The 13340-nt window shown below is 37.3% G+C and overlaps 1 protein-coding gene across 2 annotated transcripts in view; it reads right to left on the bottom strand.

The window, feature by feature from the left end:
* The window catches only part of SBF2 (SET binding factor 2), a 479501-nt gene that overhangs the window by 385670 nt on the left and 80491 nt on the right, over positions 1-13340 (bottom strand). The window lies entirely within an intron of this gene.

A 13340-nucleotide genomic window follows, 5' to 3' on the forward strand; every position in this document is an offset into this window, starting at 1 on the left:
AACACCCAGGGATGACTGTACTGAAATAATGGGCAATCTCTACCCTATAAACTCTTTTTCTTCTTCTTCTTTTTTTTTTTCTGAGATAGAGTCTTGCTCTGGTGCCCAGCCTGGAGTGCAATTGTATGATCTTGGCTCACTGCAACCTCTGCCTCCTGGGTTCAAGCGACTCTCCTGCCTCAGCCTCCCAAATAGCTGGGATTATAGGCACTCACCACCACATCTGGCTAATTTTTGTATTTTTGGTAAAGACAGGGTTTCTCCATGTTGGCCAGGCTGGTCTTGAACTCCTGACCTCAAGTGATCCACCTGCCTTGGCCTCCCAAAGTGCTGAGATTACAGGCTCCAGCTCCCAGCCCAGCCACTATTCTTATAAAGTCTTAAAAGATTGACCGATATATGTGAAAATCTAAATAACACTAGCCAGAGGCATTGAAATCTAGAGTCTCTACCACATTATGGGAGTAACTGCCCTTTGTGCCCTAGTAAGGCATTCATCCCAAGTTGACATTTAAGAACTTTTCTATGGAGATGAAGTAATTTTAAGTGACAAAGGAAATGGCACCATTAGCACTACATTTCAGTTATGGGCTGTAAGTACTGTACTGTTACTGGTTAAAGTTTTTTAGGCTGCCCTGGGAACCTGACCATTGTTTAGGCAGGATTTCCCAACATCAGCACTACTGACATTTGGGATGGATGCTTCTTTGGGGTAATGGGAGTTGTCCTGTGGATTGGAGAATGTTTAGCAGTATCCCTAGCCTCAACTGCAAGATTCCAGTAGCATTCCCTACCACCAGCAAGTTGTTACGACCAAAAATGTCTCCAGACATTGCCAAATGTCCCCTGGGTTGAAAACCACAGATCTTTATCACTGTTGTTATAAAATTATCCTGTGACACCAAAGAATGAATCAACTTATAATTGAACTTTGGGGATATAATCTGTGAGTAAATTGGGGATGGAAGGTACATGTTAAATTTAAACTACTTGTTGCTATACTTTTTAAAGATCTTCATGTTGCTTGCATATTCTACATGTTGTCCTACTTCATATGAAATGAAGGCAACAGTATTCTGATTATTTGTTTTGTATACTTAAGTGTAACTTGAGTAAGTCTTCATGACAGATTCATTTTGTTAATATACTTTTAAAAAATCATCCACTATGATTTCTCAACCTCATCCCTATGAATTCAAGTTCTCCCTTGCCCCTCACCTAAAATGCAAACAATTTATGGCCAAATGTTTATGTTTAAAATATAACTGAAAAGTTACATTCACTTTACTGACCAACTCAAAACTGTATTCTGAAACTAGGGCAACCAAAATCCATTTGAAAAAGACAAAAATATTCTCAATTAAAATTAACAATTGCTGCAGTACAGTAACTTATCTATCTCGTGTTATAGAGGAATGAAGAATTTCGTTCAAAGTAAATTAACTTCTCATCATAGGCACTCTTTCTTCAAAATCCACCTCAAGCATCACCACTTATGACATCCCAAGCAGTGCTAATGAAACGAATTGCTAGGTGCTGGAGGTACACAAATGAAAAAGACACAGTTCCTATCCTAAAGGAACTCATAATCCATTTGGGGAAACAAACGAACGAACTGATAATTTCAGTTATGTTATGGTAAGCTCAATGATAGAAGGGAAGACCATACAAAACTTTCTGGAAGAAATGACAGCAAGCTTGCTTTCTTTCAGTAACCAACTTGTAACCCCAAGCACCTGTCATACTGAATTCCTGGTATACAGTCTATATCAAGTAAAATGTTTACTTTAATAAATTCTTTGGTACTGGCTGAAATTGTTTTAACTTTATTCCTCCCTTCTTTTTAAAGAGATAATGTACTTATTGTATCATGTTTAACCAGGTGTCCCTACATTGTTTATTCAGTTCTGAAAGCCATACCTAATATATTTTAGGTTCAAGAAATATTTATCATATTAATTTTCTTTTAGACAGGGTCTCACTCTGTTGCCCAGGCTGGAGTACAGTGGCACAATCATGGCTCACTGCAGCCTTGACCTCCCAGACTCAGTGATCCTTCTACCTAAGTCTCCAAGTAGCTGGGATTACAGATGCAGACCACCCCAGCTAATTTTCATATTTTTTTAGAGATGGGGTTTCATCACATTGTCCACATTGGTCTTGAACTTCTAGACTCAAGCAATTCACCCACCTTGGCCTCCCAAAGTGCTACGATTATAGTGTAAGCCACCACACTGCACCCAGCCCTATCATATTAATGTTTACTAATTACAAAAGTAATATTAACTGCAGAAGAATTTTAAATACATAAAAACATAAAGAAATCACCCATAATCCCACACCTGGAGACAATTGTTATTAACATTTTGGACTATCCATTTATTCCTAGGTTTTATTTCATAAATATATCTTTTTTCTATAGAATGAATACCACACTGAACCTAACTTTATACATTGGTTTATTACTTAATAAATTAAAAAGGGGCTTTGATGTTGTTGAACATAATTTTTCTAGTTTCTCACTATTATAAATAATACAACAAACACCTTTATTTACACTACTTGTAAATAAAGATTTACAAATCTTTATCTTCATCTCACTTTATCCTCCTCTCACTTTTCCTCAAAAAATACTCTTTTCCAGATTCTAACTCTAGTAAGCTGTGGCAGCACTGTAACATCTGTTAGCAAATGTCTGACGCATTCTGACAATATTTCTTCCTTTTACTGAAGCTAGAATTGGTGTGTATATCCTTATAAGAACCTAAATGAGACTGCACTACTGTAAGAGGCACTTTGATAGATCAAGTTCTTTCAAACTAGAAGAGGATCTGGAAACAATTACAGTCATACTTGGGAGATATTGCAGGTTTGGTTCCAGTCCACATCAATAAAGTGAATATTGCAATAATGTGAGTCACACAAATTTTTGGTTTCTCGGTGCATTTAAAAGTTATGTTTACACTATACTGTAGTCTGCTAAGTGTGCAAGAGCATTATGTCTAAAATATGTACATGCTTTAATTTAAAAATGCTTTATTGCTAAAAAAAAATGCTAACACTCATCTGAGGCTTTAGCAAGTCATAATCTTTTTGCTGGTACAATGTCTTGCTTCGATGTTAATGGCTGCTAACTAATCAGAGTGGTGGCTGTGGCAATTACTGAAAGCAAGACAAAAGTGAAGTTTGCTGTATTGATTGACTCTTCCTTTCATAAAAAATTTATCCATAGCAGGCAATGCTGTTTGATGGCATTTTACGCACAGCACAACTTCTTTCAAAAATTTAAATAATTCTTCTTGAACCCTGCTGCTGCTTTATCAGCTAAATTGATGTAATATCCTAAATCCTTTGCTATCATTTCAAAAAATTCACAGCATCTTCTCCAAAAGTAGATTCTATTTCAAGAAACCACTTTCTTTACTCATCCATAAAAAGCAAATCCTCATCTGTTAAAAGTTTCATCATGAGATTTCGGTAATACAGTCATATCTTCAGCCTCCACTTCTAATACTAGTTCTCTTGCTATTTTCTCCACATCTATAGTTCCTTTCCCCACTGAAGTCTTGAACTCCTCAAGGTCATCCATAAGGATTGGAATCAACTTTTTCTAAGTTAAGAGGTTCATATTTTTACCTCCTACCATGAATTATGAATGTTATAATGGCATCTAGAATGGCAAATCATTTCCACAAGGCTTTCAATTTACTTTGCCCATATTCAATCAGAGGATTCACTATCTATGGCAGCGATAGGTTTATGAAACATATTTCTTAAATAGCAAAACTTGGAAGTCAAAATGACTCTTGATCCATGGGCTGCAGAATGGATAGTGTGTTAGCAGGCAAGAAAACAACATTAATCTCCTTGTACATGTCCATCAGAGCTCTCATGTTACCAGGTGCACAGTCAATGAGCAGTAAGTAATATTTTGAGAGGAATCCTTTTATGAGCAGTAGGTCTCAACAGTGGGCTTAAAATATTCAGTAAACCATGCTATAAACAGATGTGCTGTCATCAAAGCATTGTTGTTCCATTTACAGAGCAGACAGAGTAGATTTAGCATAATTCTTAAAGGCACTAGAATTTTCAGAATAGTAAATGAGAAATAATTTCAATTTTAAGTCACCAGCAGCATTAGCTGCTAAAAAGACATGTAAGCCTGTTATTTGAAGCTTTGAAGCCAAGCATTTACTTCTGCTCTCTACCTATGAAACTCCTACATAGCATCTTCTTCTAGTAGAGCCTGTTTCATCTACAATGAAAATCAGTTGTTTAATGTGGCTGCCCTCACCATAATCTTAGCTAGATCTTGCATAACTTGCAGCAGCTTCTACATAAGCACCTGCTGCTTTACCTTGCACTTTCATATTACAGAGACAGCTTCTTTCCTTAAACCTCATGAACCAGTCTCCAGCTTCAACTTTTCTTCTGCAGCTTCCTAAATTTTCTCAGTCTACATAGAATTGAAGAGAGTTAGGGCATTGTGCTCAGGATTAGGCTTTGTCTTAAGAAAATGTTGTGGCTAATTTCATCTGTCCAAACCACTCAGACTCCATATCCGTAATAAGGCTGTCTCATTTTCTTATCATTTGGATTCACAACTTGGCTGTTTGGTACAAGAGGCCTAGCGTTTGGCTTATCTTGGCTTTTGACATGTCTTTTGGCTTTTGACACATCTTCCTCACTAAACTTAATCATTTCTAGCTTTTGATTTGAAGTGAGAGCCAGGCAACTCTTCCTTTCACTTGAACTCTTAAAGGCCACTGTAGAGTCATCAACTAACCTAGTTTCAATATTGGCATGCCTCAGGGAATAGACAGGATTTAGGAGAGGGATAAAGATGATGGAATGGCTGGTCAATGGTGCAGTCAGAACACATAAAACATGTATGGACTGAATTTGCCACCTTTCATGGGTTTTGTGCTATGCCAAAACAAAACAGTAATATCAAAGATCACTGATTGCATATCACCAAAACACATATAATGGAAAATCTTGAGACACTGCGAGAATTACCAAAATGCAACAAAGAGACACAAAGTAAGCCCAAGCTGTTGGCAAATGGAGCTGATAGACTTGTTCAATATAGAGTTGCCACAAATTTTTAATTTGTTAAAAAAAAAAAATCCACAAGATCTGTAAAGCACAATAAGCAAATCATAATGAATAAAAAGCAAAGAACAATAAAACAAAGTATGTTTGTGTATAAAAAGAAGATTTAGTCAGAAAATTTTAGGAAAATATTAAGGCCAGGCATACTGGCTCCCACGTGTAATCCCAGGAATTTAGGAGGCCCAGGAAGGAGGAGGCCAGAAGCTTGAGACCAGCCTGGGCAACATATTAAGACCCCATCTCTACAAAAATTAGCCAGTAATAGTGGTGGAAACCTGTAGTCCCAGCTACTCATGACTCAATTGGAACCCTTTTGCATTGTTGGTGGGAATGTCAAATGGTGTGCCTATGGAAAATATGAAATATGGAGGTATGGAGTATGAAGGCTTCTCAGAAAATTAAAAATAGAACTACCATATGTTCAACAATTCCACTTCTGGGTATATTTCCAAAGGAATTAAAAGCCGGATGTTAGTCAGGCATAGAGGCATGCTATTGTAATCCCACTAATTTGGATGGCTTGGGCAGGAGGGCTGCTTGAGGGCAGGAGTTGTCAAAATTGAGAAATTAACACTTATCGGCATTTTGATTGTGACCTGTCACTTAAGGTTATGTATATATATATATGAAACAGGGTTAAGAACATGGACTCAGGATCCAGGTTACCTATACTCTATTCCAGTTCTACCATTTCTTGACCCTGAGAAAATTACATTACTTCTCTGTGCTTAATATTCCTCCATACAAAAAAGGAAGACACTATTACCTCTTTAGAGTTCTTGTGAAGAATTTAAGTTAGTGCACATGTAAAATATATAACAGTATGAGTATGTGCATGTTTGTCAGAATAGTACTCCAACCTAAACATAATAGTTGAGATTACTGAGCCGTTCTAAATAATACATTGTAGAGAAGAAAACTATTATTGTTCTAGACAATTATGCTATTAACAATTAAGACTGGTGTTATATGAGGTCTTCTGGTAGCCACAGGACTCCTGATTTACTGGAGTTACTTTTGACTGAAATATGTAAATCTCTTTTTAAAACATGTTTAATACTGTTCTGTACCTGTACAAAAGATGTTTCAGACTTAAGTTTTATCTTTGTTAAATTTTTTTAGTCAATTCAGTACATGCATTTTTTAGATCCTATGTCTGTTATCTAGTGTATTTACATCATTTTTTTATTTAACTTACTTTAGTTACAGATTCATACTATCAAATGCAACAATTTTATATTAACAGTCTGATATATACTGACAAACTCTCAACACAAACAATTGCAGGCCAGACACTGTGGCTCATGCCTGTAATCCTAGCACTTTGGGAGGCTGAGGTGGGCAGATCATGAGGTCAAGAGATCAAGACCAACCTGGCCAACATGATGAAACCTCGTCTCTACTAAAAAATACAAAAATTAGCTGGGCACAGTGACACACGGTTGTAGTCCCAGCTACTCGGGAGGCTGAGGCGGGAGAATTGCTTGAACCTGGGAGGTGAAGGTTGAAGTGAGCCGAGATCGTGTCACCTCACTCAGTCTGGCACCTGGCGACAGGGCGAGACTCTCTCTCAAAAAAAAAAAAAAATACAGTACAATAAAAACAAAAATTGGGGATGTTACATTGAAAACTGCTCAAGGAACTCCTCGAGAAAATACTTCCCCCAAAAAATTCATCAGTATTGGCCTAAGTCTGATTATAATTTTCCAACTATAATCAAAATTTCCTCAGGATAAAAGTCTTGGTCAAAACATGCTACATACACATTAGTGACATTGGCACCAGTCCTTCTATTCCATTCTATCTCAAAACAATCTGCTTGGAACTTCAGCACTGTACCAGCTCCTGTTCTTCTCTCCTTCATTGAGAATATCATCTCAGAAGAAATGGCTTAAGCAAAGCATAACACTAGAAAATCAGACATTTGGGTAAATGTATTGATTTACTCATTTTAATACACTAGAAGCTGATTTAAAGAAATTGGTTCAAAGACGGAACTAAGATCAAGGCCATATTCAACTTGCACGTCCCAAGTTTCCCATTTGTGACTTGGAAAATCTGCTTGTGAGCATATGATATATTATTTTTAAATGTTATTTTCTTGTTCACTAAAAGACCTGTGTTACAATACCAAAACAGCCAGAAAATCAAAGTTCACCAAAAAAAGTAGATCTAATTGTGCTAGTATAGACCAACTTTTAAAAGATAAGGAAAATAAAAACTGTTTGTTCACTGAAAAGAAAGCATGCAGGAAATCATTCTACAAAAGGCTTTCATATTTAATCCATTTAGCATTTAATGAGAGAAGTCTGTTTATTTCAACTGAAATAAGCCTTCCTGCGGTTTATTTAAAAATTTAGGTAGGAATGTAATGTGATTTTCTGATTTCCCAGTACAATCTTCTATTATTCAAAAGGTTTATTTGGAACACACAAGCTATTTTTCCCAGACTTACACTTAGTAAAGAGCCCATAGGCTTTTACAGAAGTGAAAAAAAATGCATTTTTACTGGCTCACGCCTGTAATCCCAGCACTCTGGGAGGCCAAGGTGGGATATCACTTGAGGTCAGGAGTTTGAGACCAGCCTGGACAACATGGTGAAACCCTGTCTCTGCTAAAAATACAATCACTGAGGAACAGAACGAGACTTCTCAAAAAAAAAAAAATTCATTTTTAAAGTTGACAAGAATACATAAAGAACAAGGTATATCATTATAAATAATAAACAGCGGCTACACTTTAATCCTTATAAACTTACAATTCATTGAGAATATATAAATCCAGCAATTTAGAGAATGTCAAGATTAAGAAAAAGAAATGAATACAAACTGAAATTAAAACTAACCATGATCTAGCACTTTGATGAAATTCTTCAGATTGCATCATTTTACTGAATTAAAATGTCTTCTTTAACAGCAATGAAGAAAGAATGGTTGGCAGTCTGGAATGCTGTGAAAACTATATGGTTGGATATCAACATTTAAGAAAAAAAGTCTCATCAAGTCCCTTCTCCAAATATGCACTGAATGTATTCCCACCCCAGCATCATTCACAATCACTCTAGTAGTTCAAACTCTCATTGTTTTCACCTGGACAACAGCAGCAGCCTCATCATCTCCCTGCTTCCAGTTTCACTTCACATCCGAGTCTCAAGTTTCTGGCAGTCTAGAAATAAGCCCTGCAAACTCGAAGTTCTTTACACTAACTTCTATGATCAAAATAATTCAGTAATTCTCCCACTAGCTACATAATAAAATAGTCCAAAATCACTACCGTGGGGACTTCTACCTCACCCAAGATGGAGTAACAAGGTCTAAATTTACCCTCCAACCTGCAACAAATAAAAAAAACACAAAATCTACAAAACAATGGTTTTCAGACACCTGACATCAGGCGTGAGAGGACAGTGAACCCTGAGAGAAAGAAAACAAAGAGAAAGAAAACAAATTATGTGAGCCCTATAATTGCCCCAGCTTACTTCTTGGTAAGAGTTTCTACACAAGATCTAGATTCTTGGGGTGGTGGGGATGGGGGGATAGTGGGGGACGGTTTCCAGACTGCAGTCCAATCAAGGAAAATCCGTGTGGCATCCTGGTGAAACTGAAGCAATTGAGTTGGGAGCCCAGGGAATCCAAAGAAGTTAGAGTTCACAGAGTACCAAAGAGAAGAGGGATTAACACAGAAAGAAATTCTCAGAGACCTGCAGAAGGCTGAATGAACCACATGAAAGGAACAGAAAGAAAAATCTCTAGAAGTTACACAAGGCCAGGGACTGTTTTTGTTCCCAACAGCCAAGAAGAAAAACGAAAAATTTGCATAACTCACTAGCCATCAGTCAGAGAACCCAGAGGATATATTGCCTCAGTGTGAAAAATTAACCCTAGATAAAATCCTCTGTAGACCTAACAAAGGTGGAAAATGAGCCTCAAGGTTCAAATTATTTCAAAGTGACTTAGTTATATCTCAGAACAAAGTTCAAAAATATTTACAGGAACACAGAACTATCCAGCAATCAAGAGAGTACAATTTACAACATCTAACATACAAACAAAAATCACTGGGCATGAAAAGCAGAAAAGTATGGGCTATAAGGAGGACAAAAATCAATCAACTGAAATAGAATCCAAACTGATACAGGTGTTAATTAGTAGATAAATGTATACCAAATTATCATTATCATTATGTTGCATATTTTCAAGAATATAAAAGTAGAAAATATATTGGATACAGCTTATGAATTAGATACTACCAGGAAAAAAAGGTTAATGAAGTTATAGAAACTTCCAAAATGAAACAGAGACAAACAGACTGGGAAAAAGACCAAAAAAAAAAAAAAAAAAAAAAAAAACAGAGCTGTGGAACAACTTCCAGTGGCCTAACATGCATGTAATAGGAGTCAGGAGTCCCAGGATGGAGGGGAGGGGATGGAGATATCTGAAGCAATAATGGCCAAATTTGATGAAATCTGACTTCCAAATTTGATGAAAACTATAAATATACTGATCAAAGAAGCTCATCAAATTCCAAAGAACACACAGAACTCAAAAAGGCATATCATAATAAATTACTTAGATATGAAGATGAATATCTAAAAACAGCTGGAAAAAAAAGATACATTGTGCAGAGTAACAAAGATAAGAAAGACAGCAGACTTCTCATTATAAACAGTGTAAGTTGGAGGACAGTGGAGCCACATCTTTAAATACTGAAAGGAAAAAAGTCAACCCAATATTTTATACCCAGAGAAAATACCTTTCAAGAAAAAAGCTGAGTATATCTATACAATCAAATATTATTTGAACATAAAAAGGAATGAATGCTGGGCATGGTGGCTCAAATCTATAATCCCAGCACTTTGGGAGGCCAAGGCAGGTGGATCATGAGGTCAATAGATAGAGACCATCCTGGCCAACATGGTGAAAACCCGTCTCTACTAAAAATACAAAAATTAGCTGGGCATGGTGGCATGCGCCTGTAGTCCCAGCTATTCAGGAGGCTGAGGCCCGAGAATCACCTGAACCCAGGACATGGAGGTCATAGTGAGCTGAGATCACACCACTGCACTCCAGCCTAGGCAACAGAGCAAGATTCCATCTCAAAAAAAAAGAGGAATTAAGTACTGATACATGCTACATATCATGGATAATCCTTGAAAACCGTATGCTAGGTAAAAGAAACCAAACACAAAAGGCCATATATTGTATGAGTCCATTTATAGAAAATGTCCAGAAAAGTCAAATTCAAAGAGACAGAAAGTAAATTCACGGTTGACAAAGGCTTAAGGGGGTAAGGGAAGTGACTGCTAATGGATGTAGGGTTTCCTTGGGGCGATGAAATCTTTTAAGTAAATAGTGGTGATGCCACATGTTCTCACTTGCATGTGGAAGCCTAACAATGAGAACACATGGACACAGGGAAGGGAATAACACACACTGGGGCCTGTTGTGGGGAGGGGGTCAGGGGAAGGGAGAACACTAGGATAAATAGCTAATGCATGTGGGATTTAATATGTAGGTGATGGGATGACAGGTGCGGCAAACCACCATGGCATACATTTACCTATGTAATAAACCTACACGTCCTGCATATGTATCCCAGAACTTAAAGTTTAAAATAAATCGTTGTAATGGTTGCACAACTCTTTGAATATACTAAAACCATTGCATTTTACATTTTAAAAGGATGAACTTTATGGTATGTGAATTATATCTCAATAAAGGATTTTTTTTTAATGAATCTCTGATCAGACACAGGGGTATAGACTCATTTCTTCTTGCTCTTCCCCACTAAGTGTAAGCCTATAAATCACACATGAGGCAACCAAAGGAGAACTATGAAAGGTGGTAAGAGGAAAATAAACTGGTTTATAACCCTAGGGATGGAGGAACAACACAATGGCAGGACATCTTACGTATCTCTACCAAACAGAAGAAGGCAACCCAGGCCTAGCATGTCCCAATCCCCAGGCTAACAGAAGGCAGCCAAGTTAGGCTAACTCATCTCTCAGATCAAACAGAAGTTCCACTAACAACACAGGGAAAGCCCAGAACCATGAGCAAGGAATGGACAGCCGCAATGATAATAAGCAGCCAGGGAAAGCACTTTCCTTCACTCCTGGCCCTGACCTCCTTCCCCCAAAGAGAGATACCAGTGTGAGTAGGCATCACCAGCAAGAGATCCCATCACAATAAGCAGGCTGGCCTAGGAAGCCTTTGTCCCCACAAGCCTGAGGCTCTCCTACACAACCAAGAGATACTGAGGTGTCCAGCTAGCACCAACAAGAGGTATCTCACTGGATCAAGTTACCTCAGCAGACATGTTGTTTCTATGAGCTTGAGAATTCCCTCTCCAATTTAGAAACACTAGGGTAGTCAGAGGACACCGGTAAGAGGCACTCCACTGTAACAAGTGGTCTGGCCCAGGGAGCCTCTTTGTCTTCATGGGTTAGAATCTCTCATGTACTCCCCAGTGACATCAGGGCAGTGAAATGGAACCAATAATTAACATCGTGCCACAAAAAGTAGCCTGGCCCAGCAAAACCTCTTTGTCCCTGTAACCTGAAAGTCCCCTCCCCCGGCAAGAGACATCAAACAGCTCAGCCTGGGGAATGCTTTCTGCTACCTCAGGCAGCACCAATGGGAGTTCTAGTGCTGCCTGAGGTGACAGAAAGGGCCATATTCAATGGCCCTGGCAATAAAGAAAACCAAACAACCAAGAAAATCAAAATAACACTGCAAAGGCTCTGAAAATTAAACTGTCATTGCAACAACAGCCTACAAAATTAGACTATGGTCTACATGCTAACTCTAGACACAAAAACTAACATAAAAAGCCAAAATGTCCAGAATACAGTAAAAAAGTACCCATCATACCAAGAACCAGAAAAGATCACAACTTAAATGACAAAAAGATAATTAACTGATGTCAACAAAGACACAAATCAGATGTCAGAATTATCTGCAAAGATTCTAAAGCAGCTACCTTAAAAGTACATCAAATCATAAATTCTCTTAAAACAAATGAAAAATAGAAATATCACCAAAGAAATGTATTATAAATCAAATAGAAATTACAAAACTAAAAAATAAAATATTCAAAATTAAAATCTCACTGGATGGTTTCAATAGTAGAGTGAAAATGGCATAGCACAGAATCAGTGAACTTGAGGTGAAATCAGTAGAATTTACACAATCTGAACAACAGAGAGAAAGTAAATTAAAATATAAAGAACAGAATACTGGAGACTCATGGGAGATCCGTAGACCATAACAAAAGATCTACTATTCATATCACTGGAGTCCCAGAAAAGAGAAGAGAAAGAGGGAACTGAAAGAATATTCAAAGAAATAATGGGTAAAACACTCCCAAATTTGGTGAAACACCAAACTACATATACAAAAAGTTGAGTGAGTCTCAAAGAAATCTACACTAAGACACATCATTATTAAACTTGTGAAATTAAAAACAAAGAAGTCTTAAAAGAAGCCAGAGAGAAACATTTTACCTACAGGATAACATCAATTCAAATGACAGCAAATTTCTCATTAGAAACCATGAAGGACAGAAGAAAGTGGCACATTTTTCAAGTGCTGAAAGAAAGAACTAACAACTATGAATTCTATTTCCAGCAAAACTACCCTTAAGGAATGAAAGGAAAATCGAGACATTCTTGGACAACAAACAAACAAACAATCCTAAATTAACATTGAAGATTGGCTGAAGGAAGTTGTTTATACAGAATTGAAATAACAAAAGAAGCAATACTGGAGCATCAGTGGCAAACCAGAAACACAAAACCAAGTCATCCTAAATCTAGTTCTCAAACACTTCTCCAGTCCAATAGCTGAAGTCAACTGACTCTAAACTTCTTCCCAGGGCAATATTCTTCAACCTTATTCCAAAAACCTTTAAGATTGCTTAAAACTTCTCTATCCTTGAAGTTTACTGCTTGCCTGATTTGCAACCTTTAGCTGCTATACTATGGCAGTGGTGGGGAAAGGGGGGACCAGAGGGCACTGTCAGAATTAAATCTTTTTTCAACACAAAACTTCATCGGAGTATGACCCTAACAGATAAATTTAGTCCTAGGGCCCTCTCTCCTAATATTTCCTTTTCTACGAAAAAAAAAAAGAAAAAAAAAAAAACTAGACCATACAAGGACAAGCCCAAAGACATAATAATTCATATTTGTTCTCACTGTAACAAATGGAAAACAAGCTCAACCC

The sequence above is a fragment of the Sapajus apella genome, unplaced genomic scaffold (genome assembly GCF_009761245.1).
Source record: "Sapajus apella isolate SASKATOON/1434 unplaced genomic scaffold, GSC_monkey_1.0 scaffold47, whole genome shotgun sequence".
In the NCBI taxonomy this organism is placed as follows: Eukaryota; Metazoa; Chordata; class Mammalia; order Primates; family Cebidae; genus Sapajus; species Sapajus apella.